Raw genomic sequence first — 21,668 nt, 5'->3', positions numbered from 1 at the left:
TAAAAAAAAAAAAAAAAAGTAACAAGTTGTGATGGAAAACAAAAACAAAATTAACAGTCTGAAAGCACAAAGCAGCATCAAAACACACAACTATGACAAAATTTTTGCAATTGTCCTACTATGGATTTGAAACAACCATGATTGACATGCTCACATGCACATATATGTAATAGCCTGAAAAGCACATACTTTGTAAATAGATACATTACAGTTTATAGTACTATTTAAAAGTAGATATACATTAAGAAAGTTTAAATAATCTTAAACATTGTGAATACTGTAAGTTGAAGCATTAGCAATAAAATACACTATCAGTAATCAGAGGATCTAGGTTTTTATTCTTTCCTTCCTTTTCCTCCTTTTCTTTCTCTTCTTTCTCAGTCTTGTCTTCTCTCTTCTTTCCCATCTCATTTTTTTTAAATCTTTTTCTTTCACTCTATTTCATCCTCTTTCTTTGCTATATGCTGGGTGAGGGCAAGATTCAGCAAACCCATGATAGAGTAAGTTGAAGCATATACTTTTTGGCCTTCTTGCTCTTCTTCTTCTTCTTTTTTTTTTTTTTTTTTTTTTTTTTTGTCATTTGACATTTAACTAAGAACTCCAGAGGAGTTTAAATGTAGATATAATCTTAAAAGAAGAATTCAGGTGAACACTGAATGGAACATATACCATCAAATATGAGAATTGACTGGAGGAATTTAGGATTCAGTGGACAGAGTCAGTGAGAACATCAGCTGTGATATTTGAAAGAGTGACGATTGGGACCAATGAAGTTAAACTTGAGTGACCATCATAGCTATGATACCCCTATGGCTGTCACCACCAAGGCCATGCTAATGTGCTAGGGTGATTGGGCCAGTGTGAGGACTTGGGGCAGCGTTGGAGTTCTGCATTTGCAAGTGACAAAGCCTTTGAGACCAGGTAGAGCCCCTAATTTGAGGTGTAAAACCTCAACTTGATGCATGTTTAATCCACAGATTTTTTAAAAAAGTGCTTTTTGAAATAAGTAATTTTTTTCTGTGATCAAATCTGATATAATAACATAAAGAAAAAGAAAAATACATAAACCTCTCAACTCTCTTCCCCTTTTTGAAACCAGAGTATCTAGAAGTGAATTATTTCCTATCCAGTTCGTGTGTGTCCTCTAGATGGCAGAATAGGATTTCATTTTGCAGGGTGGAAGCCTGTTGGCTATTTAATTATAGATTTGCCATTGTACAAAGTTTTTAGTTATTTAGTAACCAAGATGTTTATAAACTTTTATACAAATGTCACCTCATCAATACAATGCCATAAGAAGTAGAAGCCATGATATATTCATGAAAAATCTAAATAATGAATTTTTTTAAAAATGCAATGTTTGATAGGCTGAATTTCCTATACAAGTCGGATATCCCTATGCAAAATCCTTGGAATCAGAAGTGTTTTGTATTTCAGAATTTTTGAATTTTGAAATATTTGCATATACACAATAAGATATCTTGGATCTAAACATAAAATTTATTTATGTTTCATACACATCTTCTCTACATAGCCTGAGTATTGTACAATATTTTTAGTGTGCTTGCATTGGTTTTTTGATTTTTATTTTATGTTTACTTTCTTTTTTTTTGATATTGGGAATTGAACCCGACGGTGCTTTACCACTGAACTGCAACCCTAATCCTTTTTTATCTTTTTTTATTTGAGTCAGGGCCTTGCTCAGTTTCTCAGGGCCTTGCTAAGTTGCTGAGACTGACTTCCAACAGGTGATCCTCCTGCCTCAGCCTCCTGAGCCACCAGGATTATAGGTGTGTGCCACCAACCACACCCAGCTGTGAGCTTGCATTTTGACTGTGACCTGTCAAAAAAGCTCAAGTGTGGATAAAATTTTTTACTTATGGTGTAGTGTCAGTGCTCAAAAAATTTTATATTTTGTATTTTAAGTATACTCAACCTGTACTCTCTTGAATCAATTGCTAATTATCTTGCCAAAATGAAGAGCCCCGTGGACTGGCTCTACCAGATAGATAATACTTGTTATTAACTGACATTTATTGTTGTTACTTAATGAAAATTACTGGAGTCCTTGAAAATGATCCGTTTAACAAGTGAAATATGCTGTGGCAATTGCCTCTGTGTTAAAAATTTGCTTACTACACATTGTCATCCAAAGAAATTTTGAAGCTAAGCTTCAGAATATAGTTGGCTTAGTTTTCAGGAATTTTGGATCAGTCACATTTGAAAGATAGGATTTATATCAAGTCCTTTAAGCAATCATCATTTATTTATAAGAGTTTGTCATACTATGAAATTTATTATACCATGATTATAGTTGCCATTGGGAATCTATTAGCTTTCTTTCATCTCTCAATAACCTATTCCTACTTGGGAATAAATTTGCCGTATGGCAGACACTCTATAAATTCTTATGAATTTGAATTCACTTGAATACTGGTCACATTCATTGCTTTGATTTGAACCTTCTAAAAAGATGTACTCAAGCCAGGTGCAGGGGCATGAGGCAGGAGGATCACAAGTTTGAGGTCAGCCTCAGCAACCTAGCAAGACCTCATCTCAAAATAAACAAAATAAAAAGGGATGAGGACATAGCTCAGTGGTAAAGTGCCCTTGGACTCAATTCCCAGTACCCAAAACAAAATCAAAAAGCAAACAAATAAAACTAAAACCCAAATAAACAAAAAATTAAATTAAATAAAGAGATGAACTCCAGAAGTTGAATTTTAATCTTTCTTTTTAATAGGGATCATCTTTTCCCACAAAAAAAAAAAAAAAAAAAAAAAAAAAAAAAATTTGGATCTTATGTCTTCCCAAATGAAGGTCACTCTACTAATGAAGGGATAAGGTAACAAAGACTAATTTCTAGATTTTAATTTCATATTGAGGTCTGAGGTCTGTAATGTTACTTTTAACAACAAAGAAAACTAATGATTTGTGCTTTCTCAGTCTCTGGTAATTTTATCTAAGACTGACTAATACGTATAAGCAGCAATGACAAATATATGTTGTCTGGAGTATTGACAGTCACGGCTTCCAGGAGAACCTTGCTGAGGATTCTGGAGTCAAGGCAAAAGACACTGTGATTGATGATCATTTTCTGTTGTGGTGCAAGAGTAGGAAGCAGGCAAGTACACCAGGAATTTGCCTTCTCCTTCAGGCTCTGACTGGGATATCAGAGGGATTTCAAGTTCACTTCTTCAAAGGAACTCAGCAATGTGGCTGTTAGCAGGATTAGACTAGTTCCCCTAAGAGGTCTTTGCCAGGCTTCTTTGCAATTGTGTGTTGTTTTTGTTTTTCTGGTATTTTTTTTCTCTCTCTCCTTTTTTTGGTACTGGGGATTGAACCCAGGGACACTTTACCACTGAGCTACATGCCCAGCACTTCCCCCTTTATTTTTAGACTGGGTTTCCATCAGTCACTTAGGGCCTTGCTGAGCTGCTGAGACTAGACTCAAACTTGCAGTCCTCCTGCCTCAGCCTCCTGAGTTTCTGGGATTACAGTCATGCACCACAGTGCCTGTCTGTTTTCATTTCTTATAGAGGGTATTAGCTAACAAAAATATTCTAATACTCATTTTAAGCACCAATCGTGATGATTCTTTCTAATTCTGGCATTTATTCATTAATTCTAACAACAGATACTTATATAAAAGAGTATTCAGTAACATTGTGCTTTGTTAAGTATGGAAGTTTACAGTGCTGGGGAAACAGATCTTGCCCTTCTGGAGTTTTCTTTTGAATTTGAGTGTCTCTAAAATCACTAAATGAGTCTTCTCTAAAATGGGCCTTCTAAGTCCGCTTGACTCTTATAATACTTCATCTCTTATTCTAGGTGCTGGGATGCAGCAGTGACTAGAAGTTCCTACTCAAGAAACTCTTTCATTTTAGCAGGAAGAATCAATGAATAAATATATAGTGTGATGTCACTGCTATATAGAGAAAAGCAGAAGGTAAGAATTGAGGGCATTGGAGTTTAAATGTTTTAAGAAAGATGAATGAAAAGCAGTAAGACCTTCCTGAAGACCCACTGGAAGGATGCAGAGGGGCAACAAGGGCAAAGGTCATGGAACTTGTGTAAGAGTTAAGGTTAAGAGGCTTGTACTTAGAGTGCAGTTACCATGGAGTAGACCACATGGTTTTGAACTCCAGTGGAGGGCAGTAAGAGAAGCAGCTAGAGATGTAGCGAGACAGGTAGGCCATCATAAGGACTTTAAATTTTACTTAAAGTGTTTTGGGAGATACTGGAGAAAATAGAGGAACTAGTAAACAGGGAAATGATACAATCTGAATTTGTTTAAGAAGATTCATTCTGATACGGTTAGACTCTGGAGAACCTAGAATAAGCATGGACATCAGAAAATAAAATTGTATTATAAAGAGATAAACAGTTATTTTTTTTTAAAAATTATAGTTTATGTACAACTGTGTACATTGTTATCAAAATAAGAGATTAAAACTTCATGTTAAGAAATTCTAAGCTAATTAGCCTTCATTGCGTGTTGTCTGATCTAGCTCAAATATTCATAGTCCATATTATATTATACAGCACAGAGAACATACAAAACTCAGGGATTTTTTTATTTGAGATATTCAGAGAAGAAACACCAGGCCCCATTTACCAGACTGAGATGATGCTTAGTTTGAGATTATGGATGACATAGCAGATGTTCTAGCTCTTAGCCAGATCTACATCTGGGGACTTGAAGGTCCAAGCAGTTTGGTTAGAAATTCCCAGAATATATGGGGTGTTGAAAAAAGACTATTAATTGTTATTGTTATAAACCCATATTTGAATAGGGTTGTTGGACCTTCAAGTTGGAAATAAAGATCAAAGATTTGTTCATAGTGGTTTTTGATGGTGGGACAGGGCTTCTTGATGGTGTTGTTTGCGAAGAGTTCGTCATTATTCTGGCACATAGAAAATTGGACTTCTTGACTCCCTGAGGTTGGAAAGCTGTGAAGTACTTCTGGCTGGCCAGTTGAAAGTGTAAATATTGCCTGTCACTTCTTGACCAAATGTTCAGTTGCTGGTGTAAGACTTTTCAGAGCTTTCCCCTTCTTACATGGTGACCAACGTTGGCCACAACATTTCTCAATTAACCAGGGTCTCTGAGTGACACCAGTGATCAATCTTCCACCCACAACTCCCTCCATCTCAACTGTGAAGAACATGAGGCAGAAGCAAGAAATGAATCTTGGTAATATTATGCCACATACACTTGAGGTTGATTGTCACTGGGTATAACCTAGTCCCTGACAAAGGCAACAAAGTCTTCTATGAGTGGAAATACATTGTTATTAAGTGATCATGTTTTATTCACATTTACTAATAGGTCACTTCACTTAACCAAAGATACTTAAATTGAGAGCTCAGTATCAGATGGAATTTTAAAATCCCAGCCAATTCTATAAGAGATTAACTAGCAAAATGTATATAACATACCACTAGGTATCTGAAGAAAGACTATTTTTAGATGACTGCACAACTTGGACTTAGTGCAGTTTTCATATATTGATTCTTTACTGTTCCCATCACCTATAAGCTATGTTCAAGAGCATGGCCTGACAAAAATGCCCAACTCAACATCTGATACTCAGCACTAAAGTACCTTTATTTGCTTAAACCTAAAGAGAGAGAGAACAAAATAAAAAAAAGTTGTAATAAGCTAGTCAAAAGTGAGGCAGCCCAGAAGAACATCTGTGGAAAGCAGCCTCTTATGGAGATGGCCCCAGTGAGTCCTGCCTCCTAGTAGTCATGTCCTTATGAAGTCCCCTCCCTGAGTGGGCTGGTCCTAGCCATTCTCCCTTAACAAATAGAATATGACAAATGATAAATAAGGCAGTCGCTTCTGACATTAGGTTATCAAAGACTGTGCCTCCCATCTTTGACTGTTCTCTCTTGTCTTGCTCACTTGCTCTGAGGGAAGTCAGCTGCCCTGGTGTGAGCTGACCCTTGAGGAAGTCCTCCTGCAAAGAACTGAGAAAGGCCTCTGACGCACAGCCAGTGAAGAGATAATAAAAATTTGATATTTCAAGCTGCTAAATCTTGAGGTAATTTATGTAGAAATAAATAAGCAAAATAATATCTTAAGTGTATGCTAGAACACAATGCCAAAGAATATACATGCAAAGCTGGAGTTTCCTGAAAGTATATTTTTAAAGAATCTGAATTAAATCCAATTATTTTAAAGGACATGGTTCTCTTAGCTAAATAGCCAAACCATGTGTCCAAAAGCAGAAGTGCTTGATAATCCCCATGTATGCTGTGGTAGAGACTGTTAACGCCTGCCCGTATCTGTGAGCTCCTGCCTATTACTCATCCTGTTCAGAGTTGGTTTTGCCATGCGACTAGTACTGTCCCATGGGGTGGATGTGGAAGTAAACTTTATTACTTCTGGGTTGATTCCTTCTCCTTATTTTCTATCGCAAGTTACACCGCAAGTCAGAAGATGATGGGATCCCCAGGTAGAAGAAGTATTGAAAAGAGGGAGAAAAAAACTTACATTTTATTAAACATGAACATTTCAGGGTTTATTTGTTACCAATCATGTCATATCTGGGTTACTATACCCAATATTTCATTGCAAAGAACACTGGAATGAGAGTGTGTAGGTATCCTGACTTCTCTCTGTATATGGAGACAATATCACTAGTTCAATTTGTAGGACAGGTTTTCCTCCTCCATAGTGGTCTAGCTAAACATCCCAGAATGGATCTAAATGAAGACTGTGTCTATGAAAATCAGTGCCACTTGTATATTCTTCTCATCTTCAATAAATAGTTTATTTACACTGGGATTTCTGTCTTTTTAGTCTTGTTTCATATGTTCATTTTTGTTTTAGTTCTATACATTTTCTTATTCCTTTTTTAGAAAATGACAAATGGCTAGAGTATGTGCTTTAATATAAAAAAAAAAACAACTATGCTCTTTACTAAAGAAGCAGTTTGCCTATTAGTCTTGAGGATTGATGTGAAAATAGCCAGAGCATAGTGTAGTCCTTTGGCTTCACTTTCATCTTTAAAGCTGTATCTACACCTGGGTTTCTAGACATGGAATCTGTAATGGAGGGACCTGGGAATCCCCCCTGACTTGGTATTTCTAAAGATAACAGTCTACTGCTTTCAATTCATATCCACCCTGTAAAGGAATATCAAAGTAATAGGGCTCATTTTTTCATTGATTAATCAACAAATTCAAAAAAACATGTATTCAGGTCTAAAAGCTGCCAGGCCTCATGTCAAATGTTCAGGACACTAAGGTACAGAAGACTCAGTCTCGGTTATCATGGACACGGGGAAGATGGACACTGATAGCATAAGTGTATAAGGCAAAGGCATCCAAGTGGGGACACTGTGTCAGAGATGATCCTTTAGGGCGTGAAACAGGAGTACAAGCAGGAGTCCATGCCATGAGGAGGACATGCAGAATGTTCCAGGCTCTGAGGGGAATTGGAGGAACTGAAATAAAACCAGTCTGCCCAGAGGCAGATGCATCTTCCAGAGCCTTACCTGGCCAACAGCATCTCACATGGTCAGAGAAGCTTGATAAAAAAAGAGATTCCCTGGCTAGAGGCTTCCAAATTCAACAGAAAGCTCAAAGATATTTTTTTCCTTTCTGATCTTCACCACTTTCCTCCATATTGTCCATGTTCTGAAGATGAATTTGATCAAAGATATCACTTTCACTCCCCCACCCACAAGTTTCACTGCTGGCAATGGTTATTGTATTTGGCTCAACCTCCCATTCCTAAGCCTTTCTATTTATTTAAAATCATCTGTAATGTATTAACATGTCAGTGAAATTGAGAGGTTAAATACTGAAGCTTTAAACAGTTGCAAAATAAATTCTGTGGTAAAGATATGTTTAATTTCTAGAGTGAACGTTAATCAAAGGATTCATTCTGAATCCTTGTAAAATATATCACTACAAAGCCATGTGTGTGTATCTGCCCTTTGACTCCGGAAATGCTTGCAGTCAAAACACAGTCTCTTATTTTTCCTAATCTCATCCCAGAACATGTGAGAGTCACCAAAACGTTGTTATTCTGTCTGCTCGACGTAACATTGTTTGTAAGTGACTTGGGAGTAAATCAGCTGGATTATTTTAGAAACGATCTCTTTCCAAAAGTGAACCATAGACTAGTGCCATAGTGTATTCCTTGATGACAGCCAGTTGCTGGAAAAGCAATGTGGCCTGGAACATGGAGACTGCCAGGTGCCATCAGCCGTGTCCTAGGTGCCAGGAGTGATTTGTGGAAGGACGCTACTTTCCCTGTGCTCATCTGCATGTTGTGGCAGGACACCCGGTGCCGGCAGCTCGGCTATCAGGAAGCAGCACCATTCGCACCGATAATGTTTGCAATTAGGGCCTATTAGGCCTGATTGAAAGTGAAGTATCAGAGGTGTTATGCAATTTGAGAAAGGAGAAACAACATCTGGGATCCTGTCATCTTGGTGGGAGAAAATAATGAAAACCTGGGGCAGAGTAAATGCGAGCTTCTGTAAACAGGAAGCAAGTGGCCTGGCAAGATGGAATCCCATATTCGTTGGTTGAGATTTAGAAATACTAATACGTGCCTTTATGGGATGTCACAGGAATTTCATCAAATGCTTACATGTGTCAGTTTGGTGAAAATTCATCAGAGTCCTATGAAATAGTGTTATCATCATTCTTAGTTTATAGTTGGAGTTCTATCAGTATGAAATGAAGGAACAATAAGCTACAAATACAGTCCCCAAGGATGGGGAAACTGAGGCTGGAGTGACTCATGAGAAGTGACAATTGATTTAGGCCTTTTTCTACCCACCTGTCTTTAGGCTACACCACATTTCCAGTTTATCAACAAAAACATGGGGACAAAGGACCCTGAAACTTCATGAAAAATAAGGAGCAGGGCTGGCTTCATTTAAGAGGGTCAAGTGCTCATTTATATGATGTATTATAAAGAATGATGCTTGAATAAATAGATCAAAATAGATTCTACAGGCATGTGTAACTAAAAAGAACAAAGGAAGAAAAAAAAAAAAAAAGAATGAGATGCTTGGATATCCTCAGATGTTTTCAGTTATCTATAAACCAATGCATGAAGTTTCAGGGCTTAAGCATTAAGCTCTTACACTATCAAAATATATTTTTTTACCTCTTGCTAAAATGCAAGAAGGGTATTTTTTAAGCCCTAAATTAGACCTGGTATTAGTATATGAACGAAAGGCAAGAGATCTGGCTTTCCTAGGAAACGTGGGCACTCTGAGGTCACTTGATGGGACAGATTATAACCAAGAAAGAAAATGACCCAGAGTGGAAATATTTTCTTGAACTACAGTGTGAATGGTACCTCTGGGAACTTCCTAATAGTGGTGGGCAGGCAGTTGGGCCAAGGTGTGTGTGTGTGTGTGTATGTGTGCACTGTGTACACACACATACAATTGAAGATTAACTGAAACTAAGGACATACATTACTTTATCAAATACTTCTTAATCAGTTTCTAAGGCTCAAATTTAAAAGTTTGCCCTACTATTACACTGGACTAGGGTTAAAGAGATTTTGAAAATGTGAACAAATTCATACATTCCCTAAAGTCAAATGGACTTAACATGTTCATGTTGTGACCACAGAGAATATTCATGACATCAATACTTGGTGTTATTCCATTGTAGTTAAAAATTTAGAAATAAACCACCAGCCTCAGTAGATAATAAATATTTTATTGAGCTTTGATTAAAATGGGGAATTTTGAAAAATGTATCTAGCACTGAAGTTATAAAAATTTAGTCTTTTAAAAAATTATTCCTACAGGCAACCTGCTTTGAATAATTACTAAGCAGAAGAAATAAAGGATACTTTAGGGCCAGATGATAGAAAATGAAAGTTCCATGTGGTTTTTCTAGTAAGCATTCCTGAAGGGGCCTGATGGCAGAGTACATGCTTTTAATTAAATCACTGGGTTTCCTCCATTGTGGCTATGATTCTTGGGTTGGTCGCTAAATGTGTTTCTTTCATGGGGATTTGTGCATTAAGAATCACAGAAGGGGCTGAAGATGTGTCTCAGTGGTAGAGCACTTGCCCAGCATGCACAAGGCCCTAGGTTTAATCCCTAGTACTACAGAAAGAAAAAAATAAAAAAAATAAAAAATCACAGAAAGATGCTTTCTAAAAATGTCATATAAAAAGAATGTTTTGTAGCACTGTGTGAATATTGACCATTTTGGGTAAAGACTTTTAAGATGATTGCACTCAGTATACTCAGTATGGATATCCAAAGTTTAGCAGAACGGAAAGTATATTTCATTTGCCCACGCTTCCTGAAGATTCTTTCTCCCTCTATGAAATGCACCTTTACTAAACCATATTTTACTGACAGGCATAGACATTCGTGTCTAGTGGTCAATTTGACAGGCATAGACATCCTGGGTTTGAATTCTGGCTCCATCATTCTCTAGCTGCCCTACCTTGGCAAATTATTTAATGTCTCTATATCTTTATTTGCTTATCTGTTAAAATAAGAATGGTAAGAATGATACAGGTCTTGGAGATCAGGAACCGGCCCCAGTGTTGGAGATTAAATAGCCAAGAAACTTGGAGGCAGAGGCAAGCATAGAAAGCAAGTTTTATTTAAGAAAGAGACAGAGGTAGCAGACTTTCCTGGAGAGAGAAGGTCCTAGAGCTGGGTGCCCAGGGGATTGGGGTGTGTTCTGTTCTTTTGTAGACCCCAGAATCCCACACCATCTCTTTCTTCTCAGCTAAGATTGGAAAGAGCAGGAACACAGGGGGTAAACTCTTGTGTCTGATCTGGACATGTTAGGAACCCATGGGGTGGGGAAGTGGGATCCCAGAGGTTAGCTGTTAACAACCCATTTTCTTTTCTTTGCAAATCAGCCCTCATCTTTTTAACCTTCATCATTCATTACCTACACTGCCTGCCAGACCTTCTGCCCGCTGCCTCAGTTTGTTGCAGAATGTGACATTTCCTGTCCCCTCTGGCCAGGCGGAGTTGCAGGCAGATTGCTTTTGGGGAAAGAAAGCATGTGGGGAGTCAGTACCTTGGCTCATTTTATAGAATTATTCTCTTAACCTTGTGTTCCCACTATCCTCATTTATTTGTCCTCTTACACATACTTTGTTGAATTGTTATAAAAATTATATGACATATATAAATAAGATTTTTTTTATTATGATTATGGTTCTTTCCAATTAACTTTTCCTAGCCTTTCCCTACATCTTTCATTTTTCATCAAGCAAGAATGGCTTCCTTCCAATTCTGAGTTTATGATTATGGGATTCTTGTACATTTCAGTCATTGCAATTCCATGTGCTCAAGGTGCTTGACATAAGATGAGTAAAATGTGATCTCTGCTGTCAGATTACAGCCCTGCAAAGGACAGGGGACAGTCTCCGCTAATTTGAAGCATGAGGCAGAAAGCAATAAGGGCTTTTACATATGAATAAAATGCAAGGGTAATACAGAAAGAGAGAGGAGAGGTAAGTTTTGATTGCAAAATGAAATATGACCTGGGAAAGATTTTCAGCCAGTGTGGTCTTTGCATCAGGCTTTGCATGAAGACATTTTAAGATAAGGGAATATGTGAGCTAAGATACTGAGATTTGAAGGCAAAAAAACCGAAATCTGGAGAATTTCAGTAATTTTGTGAACTTGGAACCTAGGGAATCATGCCTAGAAAGACAGCCTAGGAATCAGTGTCAGAACTATCCGAAAGACTTTGGAACTTATTTTGCTGGTAATGCGAAGTCACCAAAAGTGAAGAACTAGAAGGAGAAATATCAATCTTTTTTTTTTCTTCTTCCTATTCTGTTCCATCTGTTTTGTTCCTTCTTTATCTGTACCACTGATGGAAAAGTTGCTTTTCATTAAAAACAGTTGATCAATCCTACCTAACCTTTCATTTTGCCTTAGCACTAGACTTGCTATGGCTTTCTGAGAAAGGAGTATTGTGTGTCTTCTGATATTCACTGTGCTCTTAACTTACATTAGGAATCCTAAATGACAGGTGCAAAGAGAACATCCTTTATAGTAAATGTTCTAATGACTTGAGCTTCTTCCGCAATTAGTTTGAATGTATACACACCTAGTATATCAAGTTTGCCTTTGGTCAATGTTGGACCATCAACCAGGCTAATTAGTTGTTGACTTGCTTATATTAGCATAAAATAGGCATTCTTTTGAGATAGTGCTCCTTTGTTATGCAAGCTAAGCACAAGTTTAAGGCAATGAGGTGTGGAAAAAAAACCGCATTCTGACTCCATGGAAAAACAATGTGAGTCTCTGTTGGGAATATTGTATTTCCACATATAATTTGATCCTTCAGTCAGTCTTACAGTTTAGCATAAGAAGCATAAAATTTCAAGGTGCTTATTATGAGTAGGACTCTGCTTAATGCCCCCAAATTCAGCTATATTTTTAAATTGAAAAAGTTATTTTTTTAGGAAGACAACTGTCTTTCATTTTCCCAGAAAGTAAAAGCCAGTCTTTACCAGTCCCTGTGGTTTTCTTCCTTCTCAACAAGTTACTTAACCTCCCTAAATCTGTCTCCTAATCTGTAAAGTAGTAATTATAAAGGTAGCTACTTCTACAAATGTTGCAATGATTAAGTATAATTATGTATGCAAAGCTTGTTGAACGCGTATAACCCAGAGGTTCAGGTAATTGTATCACCTCTCAAAAAGGATTAAGCTACTTTTTTTTCTCAATAAATTTTCTTCACTTATTATCCCAGGTCAATCTTTTTTTTTTTTTTTTTTTTCTTTGTGCATTTTAATTATACGGAATAATGGGCTTCATTGCAGCATGACTGCATATGCATACAACATACTTTGATCATCCAAATGCTAATAGTTTCCTTCCCCTCCCTGGAGAGGGGAGAATTCCACTTCTCTGTTTCCCTTTTCTTTCATGGCATGTCCCTTGGCTAGATTCCACATATAAGATACATGTATTACTTGCTTTTCTGGATTTGGCTTATTTCACTAAACATGACTAATAAATTTTGTTTTGGAGAGCAGTTTTAAGATCACAGCAAAGTTAAACAGGAAGTACAGAATTCTCCAAATGCACAGCCTCCTCCGCCATCACACACCTCAATGTGGTTACAATTGTTAGGATCAATGAACATGATGAATTAGATGGGCTTGGACAATTGTATAATGCTAGGCATTCACCAGTGTCACTAGTATTGATACAGGTCTTGGAAATCAGGACTGGGTCTTTGTTCCGCCAGTGTTGAAGATAAGCAAGAAAACAAATTTTATTTAAGGGATAGAATGGAGATCTGCTTCTCCGGAGAGAAGGGGACCCAGAGCTGATATCTGTGGGAGTGGGGGTGTCTTACATTTTTATAGACTTCAGGTTTCCTTTCCTCTCATGCCCCTTCCTCCTCCTCCTATCTTGCCTTTGTGACCAAAAGGCAGGAAAAGAGCAGCCCAGGGGTACTCATTAGCAATTCCTTGTGCTCAGAGGAGCAGTTCCCTGGTGGTACAGGTAACATTGGTAATCAGTTGAGGGGGAGGAAGTGCTTTGGAGGTGTTAGCATTTCATTTCCTTTTCTTTGAATTGACCCCCATCTTCCAACCTGATCATTCATTATCTATTCTATCTGTCCTTGATCCCAGTTTCAGTATCATACAGAAATCTGCTGCCCTGAAAATGCTCTGTGCTATGATTATTCATCTCTTCACCCCCCCAATCCCTGGCAATCATTGATCCCTTCATTATCTCCATAGCTTTGCCTTATCCAGAATATTATGTTGTTGGAATCAAGCCTTTTCAGATTGCCTTTGTCAATGATATTGTCAATGTTCTGAATTTTGATCATTCTAATAATTGTGTAGTGACATCTGTCTCATCACTGTTTTAATTTGCCTTTCCCGGAAGTCCTATGATATTGAGCATCTTTTCATTTGCTTTTCTGCTCTCTGTGTATCTTCTCTGGTTAGGTGTCTGTTCAGATGTTTTGCTCATTTTTATATTGGATTGTTTTCTTATTATTGAGATTTAAGAGTTTTTTGGTATATTTTAGATATCAGTCCTTTATCAGAGGCATCTTTGATAAAAATTTCTTTGCACTCTGTGACTTGTCTTCTCTTTCTCTTGACCCAGGTCAGCCTTTTAAATTAAAAATAAAAAACGTAATTAGAAAATCCCACAGAGGAACAAAACATAGCATTTGAACAACCAAAGGAGGTTGTATATATATTTTTTTTCACTGTAAAATACTGAGGTAGTAGCTTCTTTTTCTAGTTCAATTTTTAAAAAATAAAAAGTAAGAATGATCTTAAAATGTTCAGAACACTTGCAAAGTTAGTACAAGAGAGTTAGCATTTACCCTTTACCCATTTTACCTGAATATTGATCTTATGTAATCACAATACAAAGATCAAAACTAAGATATTAACACTGGAACAACACTATTCACTGAACTCCAGACTTCATTAGGATTTGAGTAGCTTTCCCACTAGTGTCCTTTTTCTGTTCCAGATACTGTGTTGCATTAGCTGCTATATCTTCTTTCTGCCCTGCAATCATTTTTGAGGGGAGGGAGGTTACTGGGGATTGAACTCAGGAGCCCTTGACCACTAAGCCACATCCCCAGCCCTATTTTGTATTTTATTTAGACACAGGGTCTCACAGAATTGCTTAGCACCTTGCTTTTGCTAAGGTTGACTTTGAACTCTCTATCCACCTGCCACAGCCTCCCAAGCCACTAGGATTACAGGCATGAGCCACCGCTCCCAGCTGCCCCTCTATCTTTGATGCTTTCTGTCCTTCCTTGTTGTTCATGACTTTGATAGATTTGAAAAGCACCAGTCGTGTATTTTATAGACTAGTTTGGTGAGAGTTCACAATATTGATTTGGGAAAGAATTCCGCAGACATAATATGTCTACATCTTAGTGGGTACTTGATATCAACATGACTCATAATATCAACATTAACCTTTATCTTTGGGTTAAGGTGGTGCCTGCCATATTTCTTTCCTGTAGAGTTACTATTTTACCTGCTTTATGTTCTTTCAGGTAGAAGCTAGTCACTAAATTAAGACCCTCAAAGAAGGGTAATCAAGCCCCACTGCTTTCAATCACAGTAATTAATAGACATCAGAGAAAATAATAAGTATTACAAATTTTTAATTCTGGGGATATTTTGAGACTAAGAAAATATTTTGTTTTCCCTGAAAATTTTGATCACTAATTTCCACATTCATTATTGAAATTTACCTGCAAAAACAATTGCTATGGGATACAAATGATGGGTTTATATTTCTCTCATTCCTTCTACATTTACCACTTGGAAATCTATAAAAAAGATTTGTCCCTTTTTCCAATTTATTTATATATTTGATCACTTATTTATATTGTGCATATTTATTTTATTCTTTGGGTTATATTCCATACTAAATTTAGTTCATTGCTCAAATTTTTCTAGCTTTGGGAGGTTTGTTCCTTTCACATGTCCCCACTTTTTTTTTCAAACTTATCTTCAGCGCTTTCTTACCTCCTGCTACCAAAAAATGATCATCTTCTATTTTTCCCTTCCCCACAATTATAATTGGTTAGAAAAATAAGTATTTATGTGCCTAAGTGTGTACATTGATGCTTGTGCACATATGAAGAAATATAGTGAAAGAATGGACATTTTTTTTAAGCTGTCTGAGGTCACCCTCCCAGTTATCTTAACTCCCTAAGGTCACCCTCCCAGTCATCTCAACTCCCTAAGGTCACCCTCCCAGGAATGGGAACAAAGCCCTTAAAGCTGTTCCAAGAAACAGCCCCAAACAGAGAATAAAAGGGTAAATTGAGCCAGATAGCCAGATAGTGATCAAACAGAATGATTACCAGAAACTATTGACCAGAATCTATGCCCTGTTGTAAAACATTGTGAAACATGTTGTATGTTATCAGCAAACCCAGACCCCCTTTGAAATTTCCCGCAGCTTTGTCCCCCTTTTCCCTTTCATGTGCGACCCCTCCCGATGTGTGGTTTCTGCCTTTATAAACCTACAAGATTTTCTGCTAGGGACTCGACTCCTTGAGTTGGGTCCCAGCGCGCTGGAATAAACACCTCTTGCGGTTTGCATCAAGTGACGCCTCCTGCGGTTGATTGGGGTTGCCGTCCATCCATGGGACAGAGTTGGGGTTTCCTTTTGGGGGGCCTTACAATAGCAATACCTGTTTCCTATGAATATGCTCTCTCCCTTTGCACCTGCACATGATCATGTGCGCGCGCGCGCACACACACACACACACACACACACACACACACACACACAATATGCTTCTTTAGGAGATACTTTCTAAGACACCCCATTGGACGCCTAAAAGCATGAACCCTGAATCCTACATACACTATGTATTTTTCCTATATATACATACCTATGATAAAGTTTAACTTATAAACTAGTCACAGTAAGAGATTAGTAGCAATAATGAATAATAAAATAGAATAATTACACTGTAATAAAATTATTTTAAACATGAATTTTTAAACTTCTGGTTTTCTCTTTACTATTTTTAGACTTCAGTTGACCTGAGTTCTTCATGGTTTTTCTGCCTTTTATAATTTTAAATTCCTTGTCTAACAGTGAGAAACCTGGTTCCCACTCACCCTAATAACTTGATTCATTTACTTGACCTCTCTCTATGATGTCAATCTCCCAACCTGCTGCTATAGCCTTAACTCAACATTTCCACCCTTCCTCTCCTCCTTCCTCCGCCTCTGTGCTGCTGCTTGCCCCTTGTTACTTGAGAGATTGTGTTTCAACAGATGGAAATCAAGACAGGCCACACAGCCATCTTGGGATTCAGTCTTAGAGAATTAAACCCACCCAGCAACATGACTTTCCTATGAAGGTTTTTCAGGCAAATGTGAGTTATATTTAAAAATTCAGAATCTCAGGTTTTCTCCTGTTAACCTTCCTCTTAGACATGTTCACTTATTAAGACAGGTGTTGCTTCACAACTACTAGGAATGATTTATTTCAGATTCAAATGTATTTCTCATGCGATCAATAGTTCCAGAGGTCACTTCTATGTGGGTAGAGTCCATATCCCAAGCAGACTCTACATTGACCCCTCTTTTTGGTCTCAACAAATAGCCCACTTTGAAATTCTGATTAGGACCAACTCTGTCACCTGCCTGTTAGATCATCCCAGCTGCTTCTGGGTAGAAGGCAGCAGCCGCTTTCCTTGTAGGAGAACTGTTGGCTTGATATGAGAACAGCCCGTTAACCTATTCCTGGCTCTCCTGTGTATCTGGTCCTGTCTCTCATCAAACCCACCTTGATCCTGGCTCCAAGGGCCTGTGACAGCCTATGTCACAAATGTGGCTTAAAAGTCAGAAGCGAATATTGAAGACACACTCACTGAAGTATGTGCTCAAAACCAGAGCTGGGTGGAGGCAGCAATCTAGCAGGTTGGTCTGAGTCAGTTTCAATTAAGCTTTGTTTTCCTTTGCCACCACCCTTTGCTGAACTTTCTTAAGCTTTTATGACTCACTGAGTCATGGATCATTCTTGATCCAGAGCTTACAGGTGAACATAGCAGCAATCGATTTATTTGCAGGGAGTTGGTTTTCACCAACTCAGGGAAACTAACAATTGCTCAATGTCTATAAGAAATATCACTAAGCACAGCAGGTTGGAGAATGACTACGATATTTGAAAGTCTTTGTCTGCAATTCTAGAACTTAATGCAGAGCGGATTAATGTAAAACTGGAGGGTGGGACTGTTGCTTACTGAGAAAAATAGATAAATCAGGATATTCCTTTGGGGTGGTATTCATTAAGCACTGGCAAAGCTGCTTCACCATAGTTTGGTTTTTCTTATATGTCATCAGAGGCAGAAATTGAATTACAAATAAAACCTGGGCCTATTAAATATGAATCATGAAAGTAGCTAGTAAGTTGAAAAATTTACAGTACTGAATTTGTGCCCTCTGCTGTTAGGCACAGAAAGTTGAGATTTCAGAAAGAATATCTGTGGAAAGGAATAGGTGAGGACAAAGAGTTATTAAAGTTACAAAGATAGCAACTTCTGAACTTGGGAGGAAAATCTGGTGATACTTATTACGTGGTTTATCCTCCAGTCAGTCCACATTCAGACATATTGAGCGTTGTCCTTGTGTGGGAGATTTACAAGGTACTCTTCCATGGAGGATTTGAGTAGGGGTTTCCTCGAACCATCGGCACAGTGCTTGGGGACTCATCTGTGTCCCTGTGCTTCTAGAAATTTCAGTGAATAACATTCATCATTTTGTATCATAGCTTGAATTTCCAAATACCCTAGTTATCAGGACAGAGAAAGATCTAAACTATTAATTACCATTAAAATTCTAAATCAACTGCTTCACTGACAGCAGTAGGGAAAACTCACGAAAAAGAAATGAGCGTACTCTGGACAATGGTCAGTGATTACAAACGTGAGGATAGTTCAGCTGAAAGTGGAAGAAAGGGCAAAAACAGATATATAGATCATTCCAGAATAAGAGCTCTAGCTATGGATCTTGACAATTCAGATCTTCAGGTGTGCGGAATGAAAAATGGGTTTCTGTATTATATCAACATATTATAATAATAATTTTATTTTGCCCTTTTTATTTTTAATTCTTAGCCATAACTTATTTATTTCTTTTATTTAAAATGCAATTAATATGAATAAAGCATAGCAGTAGTGGTAGAAATCATTTTACTCAGAGATCCTTGTTCTGCATAAATAGCAGGTAACTCCTAAGAAGTTAGTATCTAATTACATGATATTAAAGCAATCTACTGTTACATAAAGCCTCAAAGATATATGCAAACCACAGCTAAAATCTGAGTGTCTTATTTCAAGTGAATCAAGCAATAAAATCTTCCACATAGCCATTAGCTTTAGGTAATTACATCTGAAAGTTAAGTGCTCCAAAGAACTACCAAGAACACTTAGATGAAAAGGTCATGGAAAAAGGACCCCATGTTTTTATTTGAAATTCAGCAGCGTTTCATTAAATGGCGGTGCCAACTTGAGTTTTAAATTTTTATCATGTAATTGTGTGGTAGTGATTCTTCGTTGTTAGGATTTGTACTGTTAAAATGCCAACAAAAATCCACTTTTTAAAGACTGAGTGAGAAAGCTCGGCATGGTGACACACACTGGTAACCCCAGCTATGGAAGATCCTGAGGCAGGAGGATTTCGAGTTTGAGGCCAGTCTTGTCAACTTAGTGAGACCATGTCTTGAAATAATAATAAAAAAGGCTGGGGATGTGACTCAGGGGTAGCTGGATTCTATTCCTAACACGGAAAAAACAAACAAAAGCTAAATGAGGAATAATAGTCTCTCTTGGGTATGGAGTACCTAAACTTTCTTTCATCTTCTGCTTGTACTCTTACCCTATTAGTCTATTTGCACATAGCAATGAGGGTGATCTTCTATTGATGTAAAATATGACACCTTATGCTTCAGTCTCTTGATTGATTTTCTTTGCATAATTGTCCTTGTATTGGTGGTAGGTTGGTTCCAGAATGCCCAAGATCTAAATCTGCCAATTCTCAAGTTGAGTGTATAAAATGGCATATGACTTGCATGGAACCTATGCATAACCTCCTGTATTCATTCTCTCTCTCTCTCTCTCTCTCTCTCTCTCTCTCCCCCCTCCCTCCCATCCCTCCTTTCTTTCTTATATAGGGGATTGAACCCATGGCCTCACACATGCTAGGCAAGTATTTTACAACTGAACTGCATCCCCAGCCCTCCTACCACACAATTTAAATTATCTCTTGATGATGCAAATACCTCACACAAAGTAAGTGCTACATAAATAGTTGCTGTACTGTGCTGTTTAGGGATTAATGACAAGAAAAATAAGTCTACATGTTCAGTACAGATTTTTTTCCCCCCAAATGTTTTTGACTTGCAGACATGGGACCTGTGATTCTGGAAGGCTGACTGTATTTTAAAATTCAAACTTCCAGCCAGGCGTGGTGGCACACACCTGGATGTGCCTACTATCTCAAGGGAGACATATCTACGGGGGTAAAGTCAAAAATACACGTGGAAGGGAGAATGCAGGAACACACATTCAAAGGAGACAGTGGACCTCTCCAGAGGGAGGGACAGCCTTGTTTGGTTTTTAATATCATTTTTCATTATCTGAAATCATCTCCTTTAATCCTCTGTTTATTGTCTGTCATCCCTCACAAGGATGCAATCTCCATTATCTGTCTCTCCGCCTCCCACACACCCAGACTGATAACGGTGTGTAGCATATAGCAGGAATGGCATACATATTTTTTGAATGAGCAAATAAACACATTTTTCTTTTCTTGGTTAACTGACAGTCCACCAATACCATACTAAGCTATGTGTGTTTCAACAATTTTTTATGCACAGTTTGGCAATCATTCTTGGAGGGGAGGAAGGAAGAGATTTTCCTTGACTCAGGATCCCTGGCTGGGTCTGAAAGGAAAATGTAGAGATTAACAAGAGAAAAGCATATAGATTTGTTTAATGTAAGTATTATGCAATGCAGAGCTTTCATTAGGACCTTTCAAAGACCCAAAGGAACAGTCAAACCTGTATATTTTTATATTAAGTGTGATGATGAGCAGACAGTTGTGCAGAGCATGGGTAGGAAAAAGGGGTATGACTTAATGGTAATAAACCGGGGGAACCTGGCAAGGCCTGCTTTCAGATTCTTGCGTCTCTTCTTCAGAAATAGGGCTCTCCTTTCCTTTAGGCCTAGGGAGGGTACTCTCACTTGGGGGGTCTTATGACCAGCTTCAGGGGAAGGTCAGAACATTCTTCCTAGGTTTTATAATCTGCTTCAGAAGGTCCTAAAAGGTCAGCTAACCTTCCTGCTTCTGCTCTTTTCTTCAATATGCCGAGGTGCCATATTTTGGGGTAGCGTGTCCTGAACCTCATCACCTTTATCAACAACCTGGAGATCAGGTTCATCTGGACTTTGACTTAAGAAGAGTAAACCTTTGAATTTAGAAAAAAAAAAAAATACTGGTTTATTAATAATATATTCCCTTCAGATCAATCCATCAGACACACACATGTCAAAAAAGGGTTAAGTAGGGAATTTGGCTGAGGTCAGAGGTAGCTGTGTCTATAGAGTAGCCATGACAATTCTTCTCATTGCAAGGCCTGGAGAGAGACCTGAAGGGCATTGTCAGAGGCTGGTGGCGATGGTCTCTAGATGGGCCAGGAATACTGGGTACTGTGAAGTACAGAGTGACAAAGCCAATCTGAGTAAATAACCAGCAAAGAATGCTGAGGGGAAATTTTCTACTAGAGAAAAAGTTGGGGACATAGCGACCTCGTCATGCATAGAGTGTTGGAAAATGAGTCTGAGTTTCCTGGAAGAGAAAATAAATTTCCAAAAAGAAAGTGAAGGTTGTGGGTGGAAGGAGGAAGGGGCTGGCTCAAACTTTGTCCTTAATGAGAATGAAAGAGGAGAAATGGGACGTAGAGTCAGAGACTGATTGCAGGCAAATAAAACCTTGGTCATTTTATAGACAGCTGACAGATGGAAACGTGTTCTGCCCAGGCGTCACCTTGAGCCACTGTGCAGACCTGGAAGCAAAATACTGTCATGCAATTACCTCCCTGTGCAACCGAATCCATTTTAAAAACCCTGGGCAAGTGAACCCAGAGTCTGTGAAAGAATTTAAGGAA

The 21,668-nt window shown here is 38.0% G+C and overlaps 1 long non-coding RNA gene across 2 annotated transcripts in view; it reads left to right on the top strand.

The window, feature by feature from the left end:
* The first annotated feature begins 2,783 nt into the window (after window positions 1–2,783).
* LOC306642150 overlaps window positions 2,784–21,668 on the top strand; it is a 110,293-nt gene continuing 91,408 nt past the window's right edge. The window contains exons 1-2 of one of the 2 annotated variants that reach the window (XR_013758402.1): window positions 2,784–2,845; window positions 3,832–3,949. This is a non-coding gene — a long non-coding RNA (uncharacterized lncRNA). Of the gene's footprint in view, window positions 3,950–21,668 lie in introns of both variants that reach the window. The other variant, XR_013758403.1, reaches the window with a different exon arrangement.

This window comes from Sciurus vulgaris (genome assembly GCF_902686455.1).
Source record: "Sciurus vulgaris genome assembly, chromosome: 12".
Taxonomy (NCBI): Eukaryota; Metazoa; Chordata; class Mammalia; order Rodentia; family Sciuridae; genus Sciurus; species Sciurus vulgaris.
Note: the sequence above shows the minus strand (reverse complement) of the source record. Positions and strands in the feature narration are given on the sequence as shown.